Genomic DNA, 24,386 nt, shown 5'->3' with positions numbered 1-24,386 from the left:
AAACTGGTTTTCCGTGTGTCTTTGTGAGTGAGTCTGCAGGAGGCCTCTGAGACTGCTCCCCAATGCTTTAAGAAAATAAAGAGCCTGCTGATCTTCCAAGAAGTCGTCTTCATCTTTCAAGTATTTTTAAAAAGAACTAGAAACTTTTATTTGAAATTATTTTTTCAAGTATTATAGTTAGATTAGATATAAGATTAATACGTCGTGGTAACGACACTCCTTTTAAAGATATTTTAAATTTTGAAAACAAGAATTCACTGAATTCATGAAGACCGGCAGTAGCAGGAATCTGATGTTTTGAAAAAATATCTGCTGGGAATCCCTGGGTCACAAACATGCTTTTGAACAGAGAGAGACTGTGGGAACATGAGGTGTTTGATGGCCATTTGATTAATCTCAACTTTTTCTTATAAGCATTTTATTTCTTGTTACTTATTTTAATCTATGTTATTTATCTGATTTATTTTACCTGTGTATTCATGTGTAGTTATTAGTCATTTGTATATATAGCACTTTGGTCAACGTAGGTTGTGTAAAGAGTGCTTTATAAATAAAGTTTATTTACATACTTAAAAATACCACTGAAGTCTATGTTAGTACATCAGAATGACAGAGACCACAAACATGTGGTTGCAGGTGTAGAGTGTAGTAGATGCTGGGAATGGAAAACAGATGACTGGTCTAGGAACAGTTGAGCATAAGCAATCAACAGTAAGTCTTTCATCAGTGTCTGCCAGAGAGGAAGGCAGTGATTAATCCATTAAAGTACATTTAGATTAAACCTGCCCTCTTCTGGTAGATTCCCCTCATTACATCTCTGTTGCAGTTTTGCTCTTTTTTGTGAAACCCTCCACATCAGCAGCTCAATTGGTCACAGAATTATGTATTTATCATTGCTTTCACACAAAAAATGTAATGTCATGACACTGATGATATGTTAGTGTGCGTTGTACTGGTATGAGTGTATCAGACACAGTAGTGCTGCCAAAGATTTTAAATACGATGTCCACTCATTGACATTCTCAGTCCAGCATTGACATTGAAGGTGTTAAAATGCTTTGTAGATTTTCTGCTTCAACATACATGAGACAGGTTGAAAATAATGTTTCTGAGTATAATTAAACTGATGCACTGTGTATATGCTGTCTCTTCAATGTGGGTTAGATGTCAGGCAGGTAGAGACACCCCAATCCAGACAAAAGCCTTTATAGGGTGCTTATCTTCAGAAGAAACACTGGACTGCAAACCTCTGGCCACAAAGTGAGACAAGAAGAAAAACATGACTACCCAAACAATGAGAAAATACTTTTTAATTTCACTCATCTTAGTTCATTTAATCTACATAAGAGCATAAACAACACAATGTTAATAGAGAAGAATGAGCCCAAAATAATAATAATTAAAAAAAGATCAAAGGACACATTTACATCAGATTAATTATGAACTGGTCTGGACATGAGCTGCCCCATGTTAGAAATCTGATGTAAGATTATGCACATATCTGATATATGAGGTTTTTGTACACTTGAGCTTGGTTTCCTGTCACTGTGGGCCTCACTGCACAGTAGTAGAGAGCAGAGTCTGATACTTCAGCAGGGGAGATCACCAGATCCACTTTTTGGTTTGTTACATTCACTTCAGCATCCATTCGCTCAAATGGAGGGACTACTTTGCTCACAGATTTTCTTTCTGAAACTAATATCATCAGTAAATACTCTGGTCTGGATCCAGGATACTGTCGATACCAGTATACATCACTTGAAACTGTCACACCATCATATTTGCAGGAGACAGTAACTGTCTCCTCTTCAAAGGCATGTGTTTTGTTCTGCATTGGTGCTATTGACTGTGCAGAACATTTCCCTGTGAAAGAAAAACATTTGTTTTAAAAACAAACATATACAAATTATATACATCACCACAAATTAAACCATGGATACAAATACTGAAATAGACCATGCATTTCACATAGAAATCTATTTAATAATACATACCTAGCATTAACACAGTTATAAAGCACAGAAACATCATAGGGTCTCCTGTGTTCAGATAATGAGGGGAGATTTAGATGCTCCTTCTAAAGACTCCTCCTACATTTGTCAGTAGGTGTGTTATAAGAACAGAGAAACAATAAAGTGCAACTAGTTGAGCTGTGGAAATATTGGCTGATTAGTGCATTTGACAAATTAATGTTCACATTAAGTTTAAAAACTTTTTGACTAGGCCCCTTATTTGTAACCATAGAATATCTGTCCCATGTGCGGCAAGATGGTTTGCATGCAATAGATACTATTATGTCGTTTTCCACAAAACTTTTAACACCAGCTACCAAGGCCTTGATTATGCTATGCCTCCTTAGCCATCTTGCAAAACATCTATAAAGAGAGACTAAATGTGTCAACGATCAACAGGAGCACTTTTTAGCAGACCACACACACACTGCAATGCAAACAAAAATGCTGCAGTATTCACTCCATTTCTGGGTGGGCTTGCAACCCCCAGAGCTTGCAATATCACACCAATGGTATGTGATTTCAGTCAGCTCAATAATAATAATAATAATAATAATAATAATAATAATAATAGGGCGGCACGGTGGCGCAGCAGGTAGTGTCGCAGTCACACAGCTCCAGGGGCCTGGAGGTTGTGGGTTCGATTCCCGCTCCGGGTGACTGTCTGTGAGGAGTTGGTGTGTTCTCCCCGTGTCCGCGTGGGTTTCCTCCGGGTGCTCCGGTTTCCTCCCACAGTCCAAAAACACACGTTGCAGGTGGATTGGCAACTCGAAAGTGTCCGTAGGTGTGAGTGTGTGAGTGAATGTGTGTGTGTCTGTGTTGCCCTGTGAAGGACTGTCGTCCCCTCCAGGGTGTATTCCCGCCTTGCGCCCGATGATTCCAGGTAGGCTCTGGACCTCCCGCGACCCTAAAATTGGATAAGCGGTTACAGATAATGGATGGATGGATGGATAATAATAATAATAATAATAATAAGTTAAATTTATATTTCACAAACCCACGGATGATTTACAATCATAGGTGGGTGGGGGCTAGCACAAAAAGAATAGAGAAACATTTTGAGTGCAGTGATGCTGAAAGACCTACCACATATTGTAGAAAGACTAAACAAAAGCACAGTAACAAGTCCAGTTAGAAGATCTAAGAAATAAGACTAGAGAGATATGTAGGAGCCAGACCATGTAGAGTCTGAAAATTTAAAAGGAGAATTTTGTATTTAAAAAGACACATTATCTTGTGGCACTATGGAATAGTTAAATAAATGAAAATAGTAGCCCCCCATTTTATTTTTATGTCTAAGGTCACTTTCACTGTAAAAAACTACTGTTAATGTCTCTTTTATTATTTAACTGTATAATATATAATTTCGCCAGTAGAGGGTGCCATATGCACCAGTGGCTGACGCTCCGACCGGCAAAAGGAGTCGGTGAGTACTTGGTGTAGCAGTTAGCAGATAGCACACCGAGTAGCTCCTGTAACCTGCTATTTTCTGTGTTTTGCAGTGCATAAACAAAATAAATATGTTGCACCGGAGATGAGTTGGCCCATCATTTTCAAGAGCGTTAAATATTTTAGCGAGCCAGCCCGGAGGGGGCACTGGTGAGTCAACAACATCACCAACCTCCTTCCTTCCCAAGAGACAAACCTCCAAAAAAAACCAAAAAAAAACAAAAATGGAAGCAATACAGCTTCTGCGCGATCAAGTGAGTGCAGCCTTGTGACAGTTGGAGAGAGACTTTCTCGTGTACGTCTGCAGGCGACTGAAGTGTTCCGGCCTGGACAGCAGAGAACCTCAACGCAAGACCAAGAGGACACTCATCAGGTTAGCCGAGGGCATGTTTGATGAGATAGAGAAAAAGGAAGAGGAGGATCAAGGAGAACAGTTCTACAGAGACACAGCCACATACATCCAGAGACTGAGTGACGAAAAAGGTCAGTCAGAAGAGGAACCACCAGTTAAAGTGTGTGCACCTCAGAAAGATCTTGAGGGCACCATTCCACGTGACATTTCAGTCCAGTCAATCGATTATCCATCCAAAACCCGACCAGAGCCAACACAAACTCTGCAAGAGGTAACTTTGAGGAGGGAGTTTAAAATCTCTGGTCAGATTAGAGAGAGTTGGCAGAAGGATAAGTTGTCCTACCTCAGTTTAGTCCGCCAGATCGAAAATGGGGTTGAAAAAGGACACTTAGAGACTGAAATAGTTGAAGCATTAATTAGGGCCAATAGTCCAGACTCAGAGGTAGGTGTGGTAAGGACTGGAGTAAAAAGGGTGCCTTTACCAGCTAATCAAGTCACCACAGTATATGCACGGGCATATGTTACTCCACATGCTCGGGGTCAAGACATGTTTTTTGTTGCTGATGTGGCTGACCCACCACCAGAGGGCGTTGTGGTCAATGACGTATTGGTGCAGATTCCAGACAGGAAAGTGCCATATGTGCCCATCCCAGTGACTAACACCACTGACCACACCATTTATCTGAAGCGTCGTGAAGTGATTGGACATCTTGAACCAATAAAGATGGTATATGCAGTGGACATCCAGACAAAAGTAAATGAGTTGTTACTAGAGGACAAAAGAGTGCAGAATTAAGGCCACATAACCTGAGTAACACACAGTCACACGAGACCCAACAGAGACCAGAGTCATGGGATCCCCCAGTGGATCTTCAACACCTGACAGAAGGTCAACAAGCAGCTGTGAAGAGGATGTTGCAGGAGGAATGTGAGGCGTTCGCATATGACAGTGATGATGTGGGCTGCATCCCATCCCCTAAAATGCATATCACTTTGCAGGACACAAGTCCTGTAAAAAAACCTACATGTTGGTCCTGAAACCCCTTCACAAGGAAGTGAAAGAGTATTTGCAGGACCTGCTTAACAAAGGTTGGATCACACCATCACGGTCTCCATATTCATCACCTGTGGTGTGCGTTCGCAGGAAAGATGGTGCCCTTCGCCTTTGTTGTGACTTCAGGGAGCTCCACCGCAAGTCGGTTCCGGATCGGCACCCAATACCAAGGATTCAGGACATGCTGGATACTCTGGGTGGGAGTGTTTGGTTTTCAGTGTTGGACCAAGGCAAAGCATACCACCAGGGTTTTCTGGATGAAGAAAGTCACCCTTTAACAGCCTTCATCACACCATGGGGCCTCTATCAATGGGTACGCATTCCCTTTGGTCTCAGCTCCGCACCCGCTGAGTTCCAGAGGAGCATGGAACATTGTATGGCGGGCCTCAGAGACACCATTGGCCTTCCATACCTGGACAACAACCTGGTGCGCAGCAGCGACTTTGAAGAGCACCTCAAGCACCTTCGTCTGGTCCTCCGGCGTTACAGAGAGCATGGTATTAAGCTGACCCCAAAGAAATGTGAACTATTTAGGCAAAGTTAGAAGTTTCTGGGCAAGCTAGTGACAGGCGAAGGTTACACAATGGACCCAGCAGAGTTGGCCCCAGTGATGGCCTTAAAGGAGAGAACCCCTACAACTGTCGGAGAGGTGTGTCAAATGCTTGGTTTTCTCTCTTATTATAGGTCCTTCATCCCCAACTTCTCTCGTGTAGCCCATCCACTCTATAGCCTGCTTAGTCCTCCCTCCTCTGAGAACCCTGCTCCAGTATTAGCCAACAAGTCTAAAACGGGAGTGAAGAAAAGTAGAGGCCACTTACCATCACGAATGCCCATTCAGTGGACTAGCTCCCACCAAGAGACATTGAACCAGCTTGTAGATGCACTTGTCAGACCTCCTGTGCTTGGGTATCCTGACATCACCGAACCCTTTGTGTTACATTGTGACGCCTCACAAGTTGGACTAGGTGCTGTCTTATACCAGTGTCAGCAAGGCAAGATATAGCATATGGGTCCCGAACTCTGAGTCCAGCTGAGAAAAAGTACCATCTGCACTTGGGCAAATTAGAGTTTTTGGCAATGAAGTGGGCCATTTGTGACCATTTCCGGGATTATCTGTACCATGCTCCATCATTTGTGGTATATACAGATAATAAGCCGCTAACGTATGTGCTCACGACTGCAAAGCTCAACGCCACAGGTCACAGATGGGTTGCAGAACTGGCCAGCTATAACTTCACCATCTGCTACCATCCAGGTAAGACCAATGCCGATGCTGATGGGCTGTCATGGATGCCACTGGACATTGACAGCTACATGAAGAGCTGTACAGCTGAAGTGGGACAGGAAGCTATAAGCGCATCTATGGTGTCAGTGGTGGAGCAGAGAGATCCTTCTTGAGGTATTGGTGTTATCCAAGTTGGTGCTCTGAAGTTGATGGAAGAGTCTAACAGTTCCCAGCCTTTTACACCAGACCAGATTCGCACACCCCAGGAAGCGGATGAAGTCCTGTCAAGAGTGCTCTGGTACAAGTCACAGAGTAAAAGACCAAGTAGGGCTGAGGTGAAGTCTGAGCCTCCTGCAGTAGCTGCACTGCTCAGGCAGTGGCTGAAGCTTCACGTCGACCAAAGTGGGGTCTTGCGTCGTGAAACAACCTGCAGAGAGCAGCTATTGGTGCCTAAAGCTTATCGTCCCCTAGTGTTCAAAGAGCTTCACGAAGACATGGGCCACTTGGGAGTGGAAAGGACACTCAACTTGATGCGAGACAGGTTCTACTGGCCTTAAATCGCGAAAGAAGTTGAACACTTTGTTACAGAAGTGTGTGAGTGTCTTAAGAAGAAGAAACCGTGTAAGCAGACCTGTGCACCTCTGATCCCAATCCAGTCCACTTACCCGTTCCAACTGGTCTCCATAGACTTCCTCCACCTGGAAAAGTGTAAGCAGGGCTATGCATACATACTAGTGGTCATGGATCACTTTACCAGGTTTGCACAGGCTTACCCAACAGGGAACAAGTCCAAACCGTACCCTATTGTCCATGTTACGGACCCTGGAGGACAAGGAGAAGGATGATTGGAAAGAGTCAACCTGCTCTTCAAGCTACGGGAAGATTACGCTCATATGGACTATGATGACTATGTTAGCTGCTGGAAACAGAATGCAGGAGGCTTACACCGTGGCTTCTGAAACAGCTACCAAAGAAGCTGTAAGAGGGAAAGCATATTATGACAGGAGAGTTAAAGGGAGAGATCTTCAGCCTGGTGATAGAGTGCTCCTCCGAAAGCTCACTCCTAGAGGTAGACCTGCAAAGATCCAGTCCTATTGGGAGAACCAAATCTACAAAGTGACAGGGAGAAAAACAGATGACAGCCCCAAAAAGACTCTCTAACTGTTACGAGGAAAAGGTTGAGACGTCCGTGTACACTGCAGCAGTAGCCAGAAAATGGTGACACATCGGACGATGACTACAGCGGTACATACCAGTGGTACCTCAGGCCTGTTCCAGGGAGATGACAGAGGCATTCCAGCCTGAACCAAGTCTTCACATTCAAGAAGAGGATTTGCCAATACAGAGCAAAGAGAACAGACCCAATCAGAGTCAAAGCCTTGATACTGACCTTGAAAGGTCAGGGAGAAGTAAGGTGGTGATGGGCATTCCAGTTCCAAACAGAGGTGAGACTAACAGAGACAGCGACCCAAAAGACAAAGTCAGAAACCAAGGGCACTGAGTTATGACACTCTAGGTCAGCCGACTTTGGTTCAGAGAGACGGTAAGGTAACTAAGGCTCATGTCATTGAGAGTAATGCCTTCTGGAGACCGTGGGCTGGACTGTGTTCAAGTTAGGGGGCAAATGTAGTTTGTAACCAGAAATGTCAGGAGACATTTAAATTTGTGGGGGAGAGTGTGGCACTATGGAATAGTTAAATAAATGAAAATAGTAGCCCCCCATTTTATTTTATCTAAGGTCACTTTCACTGTAAAAAACTTTAACTGTATAATATATATTTATATATATATATTATATATATATATTTTTATATAATATACCAGTGGCTGATGCTCCGACCGCCAAGTCGGTCAGTACTTGGTGTAGCGGTTAGCAGATAACACACCGAGTAGCTCCTGTAACCTGCTATTTTCTGTGTTTTGCAGGTAAGCTGGGTGATAAATCATATATGACTGAGAGTACCCAATAGTATAGTGTGTGGTCAAAATGGTGGACTCGTGTTTGAGGGGTTGTGGTAATGTGCTGCAGAGCTGTTTTAGGTCTGTAAGTTTGGAGATAGACGCTAAGGCTAAATGTGAAGTCAGTCTCTCATGCTAAGCTATGGAGCACATGTGGTCTTATACCTGTACCAGTCCGGTTAGTCGGCTGAGATTAAAGTCTGTAGTAGCCATAACTATTTTTGGTTTAAAACTGCACTATATATCTTCAGTTTAGCGGAGGAAGTGTAAAATGCTTTTTGGTTATTTCATTAAGATGGAATGTAAAAGAAATATGCTAAAAAGATATCTATTTAAAATGGAGTTAGTTTAAAATACAATTCATAAGAGTACTGGGTTGAAAGGGATTAAAAACCAACTAAAATTGTTGTTAAAAACACTATAAAACTCTAATCAGAGTTCACAATGATACTGGTCTATACAGTAAAATGCGTTCAGTTTGAAACTCTAATAAAATATTGTAATATTAAGCCTTGCTCGGTGAAACAGGTGTGAATGGTGAAGGGACGCAAGGCAAAAGGTGTCACAGTTCTACTGTCAAACCTTTGACCACCAGAACATTTGAACCCTCGTCCACCTTTTGCTAAACATTCAACATCTTCAAACTTCATCATAGTGCACACATCAAGGAAGGATTTAGGGCTCAGTACAATGAAATTGGGGAAGAATGCAGACAGCAAAAGCCAAATCTCAGACATTTTTAACGATTTGGAAATTAGGAGGTTAAGACATCCAACAAAATGCTCAAATCTGCCTATACCACAGAACAAAGAATATTTGCAAAAAAAATAAATAAATAAATAAAATAAAAAAAATAACTGCACCAACATTGAGACTGCCAAACCATAAAGAATATGTAGCCTATCCGCTCGTTAAGTTGTGACGTATTGACCTTGTGAATGTCACGTCCAGGTCCAAACCTCTGCTCAGTATGGCCAATGTAGTGATTTGCAGCTAGATTTAGTGACATTGCAGATCTTCTTGTGAGATATGAAGAAAAAAAACTAGCACAAAATCTAGTGACTTTCTGTACAAACCTTAGCTACTTTACATTAGATAATCGATAGCACAACTTTTTAGAACATTGGGACTGAGCAGGAGCGGACGACATTCAGCTTTATTCAAACCGTGAAATTATGAATCTGTGTCATGTGACCAAATACGCGTTTGGACACGGAAATAGCAGAACATCACGTGTGGCATCACACTTAAATGGATTTAGCCTGAATAGTTATACATAGAGTACATATTCTGAATAAGAATAAGTTTTAGATATAGCATATATTAATCATAAATTATTTCCATAAAAAAAGAAAATTCACTGAAGTTGTGGTCTGTGCTAAACTGTATTGAAGTATACTAACAACATTTTTCTATGCATTTGCTGTGCAACACAGCAATGGCAGGCAGGAAACCCACAACAAAAGCACATCACCTCATCAAACAGTCTGTTTTTGTACAGTGAACCTGGGTTTTCTGTCAATGTGGGCTCCAGAGCACAGTAGTAAAGAGCAGAGTGTGATACTGCAGCAGAGGAGATAATCAAATCCAGTTTGTTATGAACTTTAGCAGAGAAGCCAGATGGTGCACCACTAATACTCCCTGATGGAGTTATACGCAGAACAAAATCCAGTTTAGATGAGGGATATTGGTGATACCAGTAAAAAGCATATACATTGCTGCTGCTGTAGCTGCAGGACAGAGTTACACTGTCACCCACAGAAATTTGTTCTTCAGTTTTCAATGGATTGATTGTATTTGCAAAAGTTCCACCTGAAACAAAACAGAGCAACATTTTAAACCAAACTTTGTTGCTTTTTTTTCAGGAATAAAGAAGTTCATGCTCATACACAGTCACATACCTACAATTGCCATCAGAATAAAATGAGCACATAGCATGATGTGATCTTCTAAAATACTGACAGACTAACAACACTGCAATGAGAGAAGTTTAAAAATCCACTCAGAAATCATCTGCTGTATTGTCTTTGTGCTCCACCTCTTCTACTACTAGCACCATTTCCTGACTGCTGATATTGCACAGCAATCTTTAAATGATGGTGGCCTATTTAATCTAGTTAAATTTCAATCAAGACTTAATGTATTTTTATTTCAGACCTCAACTTTACTGAATGTAAGAACATGCTCTTCTACAGATGTATTCTATAGATACAATTTCAGCTTGTAGATTTAAACCAACAAAACACCTCAGCATAAAACTAATAATATTAACCCAATTTCTAGAAATGTTAGAATGATGTGTAAAATATAAATAAAGAGTGCAATAGTGTGCAAATCATGTAAATCCTATATTTACAAAGACATCATACTGTGTATGGATATCATATACCTTGTCCTGATTCTAGGCATCTAGTTTCTTTTTTTAGAACTTGTAAACACTGCTCATCTGAAAAAAAAAAAAAAAAGAAAAACAACATTGTTGGGCAAGATGTTACATGAGGAAATGTGTGAGGATGCTTTATCCAGAATTTGTTTCATTAATTCCAAATACAGGCGCAAAAGGGATGTCTGCAATTCCAGGAAAATGCTGTTCTGTCTGGTTTGTTTATGTTAAGAAGCATGACATTAAGGTGGAATCATTCTGGTAATAGGACTGAAAGGTTGTTTGTTCAATTTCCACAACAGACAGGGAAACTGGGGGCAGCGGGAGTGAAGGAACAGCACTGTCCTCCTCCCTCAACCCATGGCTGAGGTGCCCTTGAGCAAGGCTCCAGACCCTGGGGGTGGCTACCCGCCACTCTGGGTGTGTTTTTATAGTTTTTATTCAGTGTTTGAATTACCACAGAAACTCATTTGTAAGTCGGGTTGTTTATTTTTGTAGCACTTTTGTGTAATGTGGCAGCTCACCCAGGGGTGGATTGGAACAGGGCAAGCCACCAACAGAGCACTAAAGAAACAGGCCTCAAGTGTAGAGACACACAACCAACCCCTCTGGATGTTAAGAATACCAAGACAACATGAAACAAGAGAGAAAAACTTAAGATATCATGGGAAAACTGATCAGCTCAAAATTATTGAGCAAAAAAAAAAAAAAAAAACAAAGGCGAGAGTTTCCCAAAACAAAAGGGAGGGACAAGACGAGATAAAAGAAATTAAAGATAGAACACAGTCACTGGCAAAAAATAAGAGTGGGAACAAAAAAAAATAACTTATTTATTATTTATTTATACCAAAAATGGTAAAGAAAAGAAAATATGGAATCCCAAGGGAAACCAGAGAAACCCTCAGAGGGAAAGCTCTGGTGGAGAGTCAGAAGATAGAGAGAAATGAAGACCCAGGAGAAAACGCGAGGAGCTTTATCAAATTACCAGCCAGGCTTGTGCAGCACTCTAAAAAGAGAAACTTAAGACTGAGCACTGAGGTGTGTGTTGGCTTCCCTTAAGTAGAAGTAGCTCAGGTGGAACTAATTGCCTCAAATTAAGAGCGTCTCTGTCTTGCTCCAGTGACTGGGGGTGGCTTAAGGCAGCCTCGCCCCAGCCCGACCTCTTACATTTTGGTAAATTCACCTTCAGTAATCCACAATAACAAAAAATAAGTCAGTTTAACTGAAGATATGGAGCTGGAATAGAGCAATATACTCGTGTCTGTTCCTGCTTTTCAATGTGGAGTTGTCTAAAATCTCCAGATTCCTTTGCTCTGCCATGAGCAGAGATAGAGAGAGTAAGCCTGGCATACCAAACCAAGACCAATGTTTTTTTAGCCATCAGAATCTAGGGCTTTGTAAACACATTTGAACAGTTTCAAGCAAGCAGAGAGCTAGGAAATGGTGAGGAAAAATTCTCAACTATTTTTTTTCTCATTAAAATCATGAATGTTGCCTTTAAACCTTAATTAGATGTGATTTGTTTTACCTTTGGACATAGAGTAAAGTAATTAATATCCCAAGAGTGTTAATTCCATTCAAGAGACCATTTCAGTGTGCTTCGTTACTCTTATTGTGTAATCCACATAAAATAGTTGTATAATATTTCCCATTTTTAAAACACAACACCGCCATGTTGCCTCAGACATGGCAGAGTCGGTAAAAGGAGCAACACTGTTGGTCAGGTATGAAAATTCAAATGTCAAAATTCAGAGACACAAACCCTATGTGACAGAGGCTTTATATGTCCTTGCTTAAATAGAACCACTGTGTTGACAGAATGACACAGTTATATTAATTTGAATGTGATAACTGAAGCATATGATCAACTTGCATGATTTGTTCTAAAGTGGCCCACTTGGACCTGGATCAAGAAACACTTTTTTATGTTTTATGGTCCTGTTTTAGGGTACATTATTATTGGGTTAATAATTTCAATTGTTTCACCAGAAGACTTTTAGCCCTGCCTTCTTTCCACACACTTCTTCAGGGTTCTATAGGAATGACTGCTGTCTATCATAACATAATCATTGTAGGCCATTGTAAAGAAGGGTGCTACCTAAACAGCATAACAGTTATTAAATATCACCAATCGTGGTTATGTGCATTGGCTGACAGTGAGTTAAGAACACTAAGCTGGGTTATTATCACTATACGCTATCTTTGGGCCCACAAAACACAAAAAACAATATGAAATTTAAAAAAAGGAATTATAAATTCGTCATATTTATAAGACAATAAACTACACTTTTTTTTTTCAATGACAAGCCAAAATTTTCTGACACAACCTAACCTATTACAACAATTGTTTCTGGTTCCAGTGAAAGAACACTGTGCACATCTGAGCTGCCAGATCTCACTGGATTTTCTATAATTTTTTTATACTTTTCATTATATTTTTGCCTGCCATTTTTTTCCTTGGATTTTACTCATGTTGTATCTTCTGAGCTCTGCTCATTGGTGGATTATCTACAGTTTGTTTAAAGGTGTTGTGCCTTCTGCTGGATGCTTGCTGCTCCCCGTCAAACTCTCATCATGCTCTCCAAGATCTGTTTATGGATTTTTTTTTTATCTCTACGCCTTCCCTCACCCCTCGCTGCAACTGTGGTGAGTGAGTTTTTTCTCATGCATTGCTATCATTGCTAGCTGCTTGCTATCAGTTTTGTTGTGCTGCTGCGTGTGTCTACTTAGCTTGTATACAGGTGTACACCTAGGCTAACTTGGAGGGGTGGTATATATATATAAATCACACACACACATACATGCACAAACAGCTTGCAAACTCTCTTGCCAACACATGCATACAGCACAGTATTCTCACACACTCATAACAAAAAAAAAAAAAAAAGATCTGTCAATGTCTCATTAACCTAGATGTTCAGAAAGTGTTATATCACGTTCTCTACTAGAGTCTTACCTCCCCATAACACATATGGCCAGTATGATTGGCTGTGCCTTTTCCTGCTGTCACATGAGTCTCGGTAGCTACATTTGGTTGTTAGCAATGCCAAAACTGGAGTAGATTCATATTATGGATAGGGGGATTAATAGGTCCCCACCTCTGTTTGGACAAACTTTTGACATATTCAACTTCTCAAATAAAGCCAACACAGCATGCTCAGAGCTCCGCTATTATAAAGACTAGTGCATTTGGATTACTTAACAGTACATAATCTAAATAAAACTATGTAGCTACTGTTTACACTAACAATGTTCTTATCAAATTAAACCATAATGTAAAGGACCCAAAATTAATATTTCCATGTCTCAAAACAATGAAAAATATTAGCAGATATTTTGTTGGAGATATTTTAATTGAATACTGTTATTCATTCATTCATTCATTATCTGTAACCGCTTATCCAGTTCAGGGTCGCGGTGGGTCCAGAGCCTACCTGAAATCATTGGGCGCAAGGCAGGAATACACCCTGGAGGGGGCGCCAGTCCTTCACAGGGCAACACAGACACACACACATTCACTCTCACACACACACCTGCGGACACTTTTTGATTCGCCAATTCACCTACCAACTTATGTTTTTGGAAAGTGGGAGGAAACCAGAGCACCAGGAAGAAACCCACACTGACACTGGGAAAACACACCAAACTCCTCACAGACAGTCACCTGGAGCAGGATTTGAATTCACAACTTCCAGGTCCCTGGAGCTGTGTGACTGCGACACTACCTGCTGCGCCGCCATGCCACCCTACTATTATATAATGTTTTCTTTATATATATGAAAAGAACCATTGAATAGCCATCTTGTATACATTTTATAAAAGGCACTTTGATTATTCAGATGTGAACAAATCAATATTGTCTAACAGTGCAATCTCTTGTTTGACTTCCAGGCATTATTTATGTATCTTAAGTGTAGAAAAAATGTATTTCAAAGATGAAACCGTTTACAATGTTTTTCACTACAAACACAATTAACCCAAAAAGTTAAATAAAACCTGTACCACATGCTGCATGTTTCCAAATTAAAAACAAAATCTAGGGTAAACAACATTCTTTCTGAGAGCAGTATTTTTTCAGTTTTTTATAGTTTATAGTTTTGTAGTTGTGATCTATATGAAGCCTTCAGTTGAGCATTGCCTCCAAGATCTTTACCATCATTTTAACTGAGCTTGAAGGTATGCTCTAACATGCAGGTAGTGCTCAATTCCACTGTTTCCATCTTCAAACATGGGATCAACTATCTCTCTCAAATAAAATGTTTGCTCCTCAGTTTTTAACACCATTTAATTTGGCTAGTGTTTTCTGGAATGTATCTCCATTGTCACTTAATTGACAGGAGCATCCTGTGTGTGGCAGAACCCTAGTGGCCCACAGCTGTAATGGTGTCCTGCTTACTTCTGTTCTTAGGCCACAGTAATTCCATTGCTGAAGAAACAAAATCAATTCTTGGTAAATTAACAAAATGCAAAGCGAACAGATCTGTAGCAGAAATGGCAATGTATTTAGTTCCAGAAAAAGGACAGATCCTTGTAGTAATACGTATGGCCCAAATTCAATTCAGCCCACAGTCTCTCTATGTGCTGATTATGTATACTCCTCGACAAAATAACACTTCCCTTTCTGACACCTCTTTGCTGTATCATGAATCTTGCATGAATCTCTATTTTCTAATCCTGCATCTGACGTCACGTGGCAAGGTATATCAAAATTACTCATCCCCTCCTGAAACATAGCCATGGTAGTAGAATTTATAGCTGGCAAGTTTGTGATTAGAGTCAGTGTGCCTCCACAAATGTGCTTCCACAAGTGGTAGTCAGCATTTCTCTTATCAGTGAGTATAACTCTTCTCAGTAAACTTCTGGTAAGGCAGGATGCTGATTCTTAATCTGTGATTAAATAAGGTGTGTGTACTTATACAGAGTAAAGAGGCAATTGAGGTTCAACTAAATCCAAATTCATGATGCACTTCAATTTGACATACTCGCACATCATACCTGAACAGAAGGATGAAACGATGCAAATTGTTAACTGATGCTAAAATTAACTGTAATTACTGTGGTGACTGTAACAGTAATTTAAGTTAAATTTGACAGTAAACTTTTCCTTATGTAAATAATATACAGGTTTGTATATGCATTTTGCAATTGTATGTAACAGCCATGCTGAAAATCCAGCTGAAAAACAGTTTTTGCTTGTAGCCTACTCTTGACCAGAATAATCTATGTTGAATTTTCTGCTGATCATGCTGGTCAACCAGCTTTGTCAAGCTTGTTCATGTTTGTGTTCTAGACAGGTTTGTCATGTTTATAAACCATCTAAATCAGTGGTCAGCAAATGTATCCATAAAGGCCGCATATTTTCATTCCCATAAAGCAGGAGCACTTTTGATTCTACTGTTTAATCATTGTGAGTAACTGTTTGGTTGAAATGAAAACCTGCAGTAACACTGGCCCTTTAGACTGAAATTGGCCCTTTACATTTAAATAATTAATGTGTCTTTAAAACAGTTGCACTTTATTTAGCCATATTTTATTTTAAAAATGTAAAAATTGCCCTTACCGCAACAATCTCACATTTATGGAGACCTAAAAGGGATGGTATTGAATTGTTGTGTTCTGTTTAGATTAGTCCATCCTGTGAAGGACTGGCGCCCCCTCCAGGGTGAGTTCCTACCTTGCTCCCAGTGATTCTGTGTAGGCTCCGGACCCACCGCGACACTGAATTGGAAAAGCGGCTACAAAAAATGAATGAATGTTTAGATCAGAGTTCATTGGGACTTTTTAAAATGAAAGTTGAGCCTTAATGTCTCTAGGATTTCTACTTATTCTACTTATTTTTTTTTACAAATCTGTTATGATTAAAAAAGTAATTAATTAGGTTGGTCTAAAGTAATTAAGCTTTAAATCATTCAATAAAATTGTGGGTGTCATTTAATTTAATTGTGTAATCCCAACAATAAGATGGAATCCATATTAAATAGGTACAAATTAGTTTAACCTTCTGATTGTTAAGAAAATTGCATTAGTAGAATGTAAGAATGACTGAGACTGCACTAGTGCATGTTGTAGGAGTTAAAAGCTTTTAGTTAAAAAATAAATAAATAAAAGCTACATCAGTTAGCCATAACATTATGATTATCATTATCATTGTCCACTCTCCAAGCTCTGACCATGCTGGAGCACTTTGTAGTTCTACAATTGCAGATTAATACAGCCTGTCTATTACTCTGCCTGCTTTCCTTGCTCTCTTTCTTCAGTGGTAAGGACACCCGCAGATCAGCTATGATTTAGGTGCTGGGTCATTTTCAGTGGTTTAGAGACAATACTGTGATGGTGATGTGTTAATGTCTGTTGCACTGGTACGAGTGGATCATACAGTGTTTCTTGATTTTTTTTAATCCCCTCAATATCACAGTTGAGACACTAAATGATAAATGTCCACCACGTAAATATATCCACTACACAAATTGTAACAAATACTTGGTCCTCATGTTCCATCTTGTCATGTGATTACTCTTCCCTCATGTTTCTAGTGTCACATATCTTAATTGGTTCCTAGATGTATCTTGTCTGGGTGTCTTTTAATGGCCCGTGTCTGTGTTTCCTGATGGTTGGTCATTTGTCTGTTTCTGTCTTGTCTACTTACTTCAATGCCCAAGTTTTCCCTGTTTAGCATCTCTGTGTCTGGTTCTGTGTAGCCCTTAAGTCCTCTGTGTAGCTCTGCCTTAGTTCCCTTGTTAATCTGTTTGTCTCCTTGTCGCAGTCTATCTAATAAAGCCTTCTACACTTACCTCCATCTCTGTTCCTGTTTCCTTGCTTCCCCCCACACAACGTGACAGAATGATCAACCCTTACAAGGAGGTATTAGGTGATTTCTGTCTCTCAGCTTTGGTACCTTGTGCTGCAACTTGTGCAGACCTATCTCCAGTGTGGCCCGGGCCCATTTGGTTTATGGCTTCTCAAATTGACCTTTGACAGGTTTTGTGGACCATTTCTCAGGTTGCCTGTTGTTTAATGTTGCTTTGAAATGACACCTGTAGTGGAAGTAGTATGCACGCATTGTGGTGGCATTAGCACTACATAGCGGAGTCACTGATAATTAATTATTATTTTATTAATAATTAATTATTTAATTCATTTTGCTAAGTTCCATGTTTGGGAGCCATTAACTAATATGTAGTGTCCTTACCTGTCTTAATTTTAGCTTAGACAAGTAGGTCATCTGCACATATTATACAGCAGAATTAGCTAGAATTAACTATTATTAATGAATTATGCTTATTGACCTGCCGTGGGTTCTTGACTCTGAAATGGAATCTGAACTAGAAGTTATAATTCCATACAAGAAAGGTGCACACACAAACAAATAACCAAGGATTGGTTTTATCACACAACTGGTTTATTAATTGTAATATCAAATAATGAATATTAATTAGACATTCATATAATGAAATGGATTACAGCGATAGATGAGGGAACAGGGAGATTAATATATGAGGGAATTTCTCTATGATAATTATTACCCTAAGGTCTAAGAAAGGCTATTGTTTATCCCAGCAAACTTTCAGTACCAACCCATGAGCCATGAGAGACATGAGACCATGTGACCTTACGTATCTGGAGATAGACAGGGAGCATGTCGCTGATGGTGCCTTCCGGCACGACTTCCTGGAGGATTGCAGACGCGGGCCTTGTAGGTTGCAACCGCGGGCATTCATTTTCTCCCGAGGCTTTCAGACGCAGCTGTCGGAGCTGGTGGTGTTCTGAAGGTCTCTGTATTTTTTTTTCCGTCGTCGCTGATCTGCCGCCTTGTGAGAGAGAGACACGTCCATGCAGGTCTCTCCTGGGCAGGTTTCCGCATCTCAGAAGGTCATTCTGAGGGTGCGTGCAGCTGTCCTCTTCGTGGCGTTGTCGTCGTTTGGAGGGTCAGAGGTCTAAGGTTGCCTTCATGCTCTGGGTGTGGCGTTGAAATTTTGCTAGGGTTAAACTATAGCTTTTCTTAATCGGTAGTTTCTATCTGGACCACGCTTTAAAGGTCCAAGACTGTTTAAGAAAGCCATGAGTCTGACGCCTGCAGAGTCATTTCAAAAACTCAGGTCATTTTACTCCTTTAACCTTGAAAAAGGCTAAAAGAGACAATGCCCCAAGTATCTAGAGCCTTGAAGTGAAGAGTCGAACTGTGGAGGAAAGGGGCAAAAGCTTAAAAGGCTCAAAAACTTGAAAAGCTTGTGTCATTTGGCGCCACAGGTTTTTAACCAGAGTTTAGAAAACCCGCCCCGAATACCTGATTCGTTCTCAATGAGGGAGAATTGGAGCTTTTCTTGCTCCTGATTGGCTGTTTCCTGTACCTTGGGAGTGGCATCACATAGAATTTATGACACTTGACAAGACAAAGACTTGACCATCCCTGAGTGAATACTTTGCAATATAAAAGATTATATGTTAACACAAAGTAATATCATTAAGAAAAAGACAACCATGTTCTATATAATTATTAACCAACTAAACACATAGTATGTGACTACCTTGGTTCTACATAAATTCATATAAACAAAAATGATTTTAAACACATGTAAATTAATTCCACCTATTTTGATTGTCAAAACGGGATTAATTTCAAACAGTTGTGCCCATATACAACTTTTTTTCCATGTAAGAACTTTGGGATGTTTGAGTCTTTTTAGAGTTAACAGTCTTTAAAGGTGGAAGGGGGCATTGTGAGTTTCAATCAAGATTGAGTCTCTGTGACCCTCTGCATTCTTTTCTTGACCCTGGGGGTCCTTAAGTCATAAAAAGGGTCTTTGGAGGGGGTTTTATGGGCCTGCTCTGGAGGTTTATCTCACTTTACATCTGCTAGTGAGGAGATGTCTCTGAAACAAGCTAAAGTTTGGGTATATCAAATCACATCTTCAGAAAGTCACAATTTCTTATTAGAAATTAATACACATTCATCATATCCACTACACACCTGTTTTGTGATTTTTTTGTGTATTTTGGTTTCTTTGATTCTTGTTCTGTTTGGTGTTTCTGCTGTTTTTGTTGTGGTTCTGTTCTGTTTCTTGCATGCCCTCTGTTCTGTTTTGGTTCCTGGATGTATCCTTGTCATGTGATCTACCTGTCCTTATGTTCCCGCTAATCATGTGATTACTCTTCCCTTTCTAGTGTCTTGATTAGCTCACAGGTGTATCTTGTCTGGTGTCCTGTCTTGTAGATCTATGCCCAAGTTTGTCTGTTTGTTCTGTTTCGTCTCATGTTCCTTGTTTGGTCACCTTGGGTCTGTATCTAGCTTTCTTGTTCAGTTTTTAGCCTCCATGTTCAGTGTTTTGCGTCCATGTTCAGTGTTTAGTTTCCTAGTCCTATTTTTGGTTCTGTGTAGCTCTACTAATATGACTGTACAATATTTGGCATAATAATATTTTATCTCCACAGAGCAAAACTTCTATTCCTCTCATTTTCATGTTAATTAACATGAGTTAACAGTGCACTTTTCTTTCATCTGGAAAAACATTTGTCTCTAATTACTGATTTAAGGTTCAAAATAGCAATCACAGTCACACAGCTCCAGAGACCTGGAAGTTGTGGATTGTGGGTGTGTTTTCCCCATGTCCGCATGGGTTTCCTCCGGGTGTTCCATTTTCCTCCCACAGTCCAAAAACACGTTGGTAGGTGGAGTGGTGACTCAAAATAAAGGGTCCATAGGTGTGAGTAAATGAGTGAGTGTGTGTCACACTTTGAAGGACTGGTGCCCCCTCCAGGGTGTGTTCCTGCCTTGTGCCCAGTGATTGTAGGTAGGCTCCGGACCCATCACAACCCTGAACTGTATAAGTGGTTACACACAATGAATGAATGAATAAATTCCAGTGAAAACAATGAAGCTGCCAAAAGTAGGTTTCCAGCCCCCTTGGAATCCCTGAGACATAGCTGAGTTTGCCTCCTATAAATGCAGCCATTAGCACAATCCAAATCTAGTGTTATCTGAGATCCTTCATTCGGTAACTCCTTCATCTCTTCCTTGATATTCAATAAACCACATTTTAAACAGTGCTGAATTAGCTCCTTTAACTGTTTCTCATAAACAAGAAATATACTTTTTTTCTTTTTGTTTCATGGGTGCCTTGTGAAAGCTCAGATTAACTTTGTGTATTCAGAAACTGTCTGTTTGAGGTTGACTTCCTTATGACAAGAACAGGTTCTAGGATGTACTGTCCTCCCCTACCCACAATTCTTTCATTCATTCATTATCTGTAACCGCTTATCCAGTTCAGGGTCATGGTGGGTCCAGAGCCCACCTGGAATCATTGGGCGCAAGGCGGGAACACACACCGGAGGGGGCGCCAGTCCCTCACAGGGCAGCACAGACACACACACACGTTCACTCGCACCTACGGACAATTTTGAGTCACCAATCCACCTACCAACATGTGTTTCTGGACTGTAGGAGGAACCCCACGCAGACACGGGGAGAACACACCAACTCCTCACAGACAGTCACCCGGAGCGGGAATCGAACCCACAACCTCCAGGCCCCTGGAGCTGTGTGACTGCAACCTACCCACAATTCTAAATATTAATATTATAAACATGATATTTGTTTACTGCATTTGATGTAAAACATCATGTCTGCTTGGGTTGTGTTATCTGTCTTGGACACTTGGTACTACAGTCTACCAGTTGAAGTTCTGGACTGGCTGTGATGGGTAGTTCCAAAAGGCATTTCCAAAAGGCACCAAAAAGCATGTCTATTTTTCCCAAAAATCTCCTGTTGGCTACATTTTTTTTTTTGTTATAATGAAGAGAATATTACTTACTCCAGCAGAATATGTAATGCACATTTACAAAGAAATGCTTCGGAGGTCACTGTTCTTTTGAAATGAGGTTTCTTAAAACTCTTTAGCTCAAACTTGAAACTGTTCCCAAGTCAGCTTGGTATGATGATGATGTGACATTTTTTACATGACTAGTGATTATGTTTAAGTTTAACGTCAGGGTTTAGCTAGGTAAAATCGCAGGCACCATATTGTTGTGTATTTTCAAATAAATATTAAAAGGCAAATGGATTTTTTCTACATTTCAGATAATAACTTGATTTGTTGGATGTCAATGTGAACATTTGCTGAACAAAAGCTTTGAGGTCCAGGTCTATGATTTGCTAAAGTCAAACATAAATATGAAGTAAAAAGTGTGTAGCGTAGTAACAGTATTTGACTTAGTTATGTTTAATGATGATTATCACTTATAATTATTATTATTACTGAATTTAGATAACAACAATATTAATCATTTATCAGAGTTTGAAATACTGTCAAGGCTAGGGATGAGTTCTCAGGATTTTCAGACTCTCAGGAACAAACTCCACACACCATTATTTCAAATAATGGAAATAGTTTATTAAGAGGAATTATAATAAGTTCATAAACATAGCAAAATCATCAAAATCTCACGGAATCAACACAGGTGAAACAAGTTCAAATTTAATAATTTGCTAGGCTATATGACTTGTGAATAATGTTTTGCTAAATGATTTAATTAGTATGTAAATTTATCAAGAAATTTCAGTCGACATCAGCTTCTAAACATGAGGAATTTACTTGCTTGCTTACGCTTGTCGTTATTGTAACCAAGCCGATGGGTCCAGCAGATCAGCAATCTCCATTCTTCCGGTTCTTGGCTTGTCACAGCTGAAGGTAGGCTTGTAAGGGAGGAGATTCCTCCAGGATGAGTCAGCCACTTTCAGCGTCCTTAGACGGTGTGACGTCAGTCGGGGGATTCCCTTCACAGAGAACTGCTGGCCTGGCTGGCTTTTCCCAGAGTGAGGGAGAACGTTGCAAAGAAGTGCGCTGTTTTCCTCTGATCCTCAGAAGCAATGTACTCCGAAGTAAATAACTAATACTAATTTCAAAATTTTCAACTAATTTCAGCGGTGGCTATTATTCTGGCCAAAATAAGTTTCACCTGCTTTGATCATTCGTAAAATTAAACTTGGATTGGGCTACAAACAACGAACACAAATTAAAAAGTTGAAAGTTCAAGATTACTGACGATTAATCGACCTTGTTACACTTTTAATTCTGTATTGCAATGCTAACTGACACAAGGCGTCCCCTGTTAGTTTGCATGAAGGTCTGTCTTCTTTTAAGAGTCTTTTGCAAGAGTCGGCTCCATCAGCGTAGAGAGAAACAAAAAGAGAGAGCATCAAAAAAAACAAAACAAGAGACAAGCGCGTCAAGAAAACAAGGGCATAAGGAGAGAGCGAGGGGAAGAGTAAGGGCGAGCAAGGGAGAGTGACTCCCTTTTTCATAGGTGGCGCGGTCACACCCATTTGGGAGGTTTCCGTCCTCTGATTGGTTCCTGGGTTTGGGGAGTCCACGTGACTGTCTCAAGTTCCAGAGAAAGAAAAAGATCACTCATTTTTTGGCGAATATATAACCTCAATGAATTAATACTTCATACATACTTGAATATGTCATAATGAGTATACTGGAGTATTTTTATCATATATATATATATATATATATATATATATATATATATATATATATAGTAAATATATCAGCTATTATAGATGTTAGAGATTAATTCATGTTTCTAAATTGAGACAGGAATTTTTCTTCGTGATTAAAACATTAATTCACATCACTCGGTTAGTTAGTAGACAATCACCTGAGAATAACAGAAGATAACATTAATAACACATTGCATAATACATGCTTAGTTTCAGCAGAAACATATGCGTCCGAGATGATTCTCTTTTGAGGGAGCGGGAGAAGGTGATTAGGGTGGCATATGATTTCGCAAATGTCCACTTGGGGGCACTGTTGGTCCACACTGTTTGGCTGGTTTGAACTCGCATTGCGAAGTCACCATTAGCCAGTCCCGGGGCCATCTGCTGATTTTGCGATAAGATAAGCTGTTTGACAGTCTGACGCTGAGGGTGATAAAGATGCTCGGGGGGGTCCTGGGGTCTTCCCCCTAAGTGAGTTTATTTTCCCGTTCCCAAGGCTCTGGTGAGTGCCTTTTTTGGGTTTATTAGTCATCTGGTCATCATAAAGTTTGAAGAGGACCACTCAGTGTCATCCTGGGGGTCACTGAAAAGTGTTCTGCTTAGCCTTCTGGCTATCAGATATAGGTGTGTGTGGGCGTGTGGGGGTGCGTAGTCTTTCAGCATGCACACTCTGTGGAATGCAGGTCCCGTCTTCTCCTTTTATGTAAAAGAGAACGGAGAGTCAGAGTCTTATTTTTTCATTTCTTGATCTGGATCCATCCTCCACTACAAGTGTAATATGTATTTTTATTATTATTATTATTTTTTTTGTATCATTGCACTGTAATACTTTATTGTTGTAACTGAGTAAAATATCTGCCTATGGTGGGGCTTAAATCTAGCCACCTTTCAAGTTGTACTACAAATGTAGTGTAGTATGATTAATGTACATTTATTTCTAATAAAAGAAATTTGACATGATTTAGAATATTAAGAATCTAGATGGCCATCTAGAAATCTCCAATTCCCCCAACTGAGATTGGAAAAGCATCCAGTGAGTGTCATAAACCAAAACTATGGGCAACCCTGGTCCCGGTCTATGACCCAAGATCTCTAATAGGGTCAAGACAGGAATTTTTGGTGATGGCAGAGATACTCCAAGCATCAACTTATGCTCTCTGTAAAACTGCTTAATCAAGAAATTTTCATTCCCATTGGTTTAAAACCATTTGCTGTTGCATATGGGATACAACTGTGTAAAATTAATTCCAGTTAGACAATCAAAACTGGGATTATAAATGTGTTTAAATCTCATAAGATTATGCCAGTGTGTGCTGAACATATTAAACTGTGAAACATTCATCCTTTACTCTTATTACTCTTATTCTTACTCTTCATAGCATTCAGGGCTGCAGTGTGCCCGGAGTCTACCAATCACTGTGCACAAGTCAGAAACCACCTTGATAGGGTG

General features: G+C 40.0%; 1 long non-coding RNA gene across 1 annotated transcript; it reads left to right on the top strand.

Annotated features, from left to right (window-relative positions):
* The first annotated feature begins 11,633 nt into the window (after positions 1-11,633).
* On the top strand, positions 11,634-14,289 carry LOC136706826 (uncharacterized). Its single transcript, XR_010804155.1, has 3 exons — positions 11,634-11,877; positions 12,949-13,080; positions 14,022-14,289. It is a non-coding gene; the product is annotated as an uncharacterized lncRNA (long non-coding RNA).
* The last annotated feature ends 10,097 nt before the right edge of the window (positions 14,290-24,386 follow it).

Source organism: Hoplias malabaricus, chromosome 9 (genome assembly GCF_029633855.1).
Source record: "Hoplias malabaricus isolate fHopMal1 chromosome 9, fHopMal1.hap1, whole genome shotgun sequence".
In the NCBI taxonomy this organism is placed as follows: Eukaryota; Metazoa; Chordata; class Actinopteri; order Characiformes; family Erythrinidae; genus Hoplias; species Hoplias malabaricus.
The sequence above is the reverse complement of the archived record's forward strand: the minus strand, read 5'-3'. Positions and strand labels throughout refer to the sequence as shown.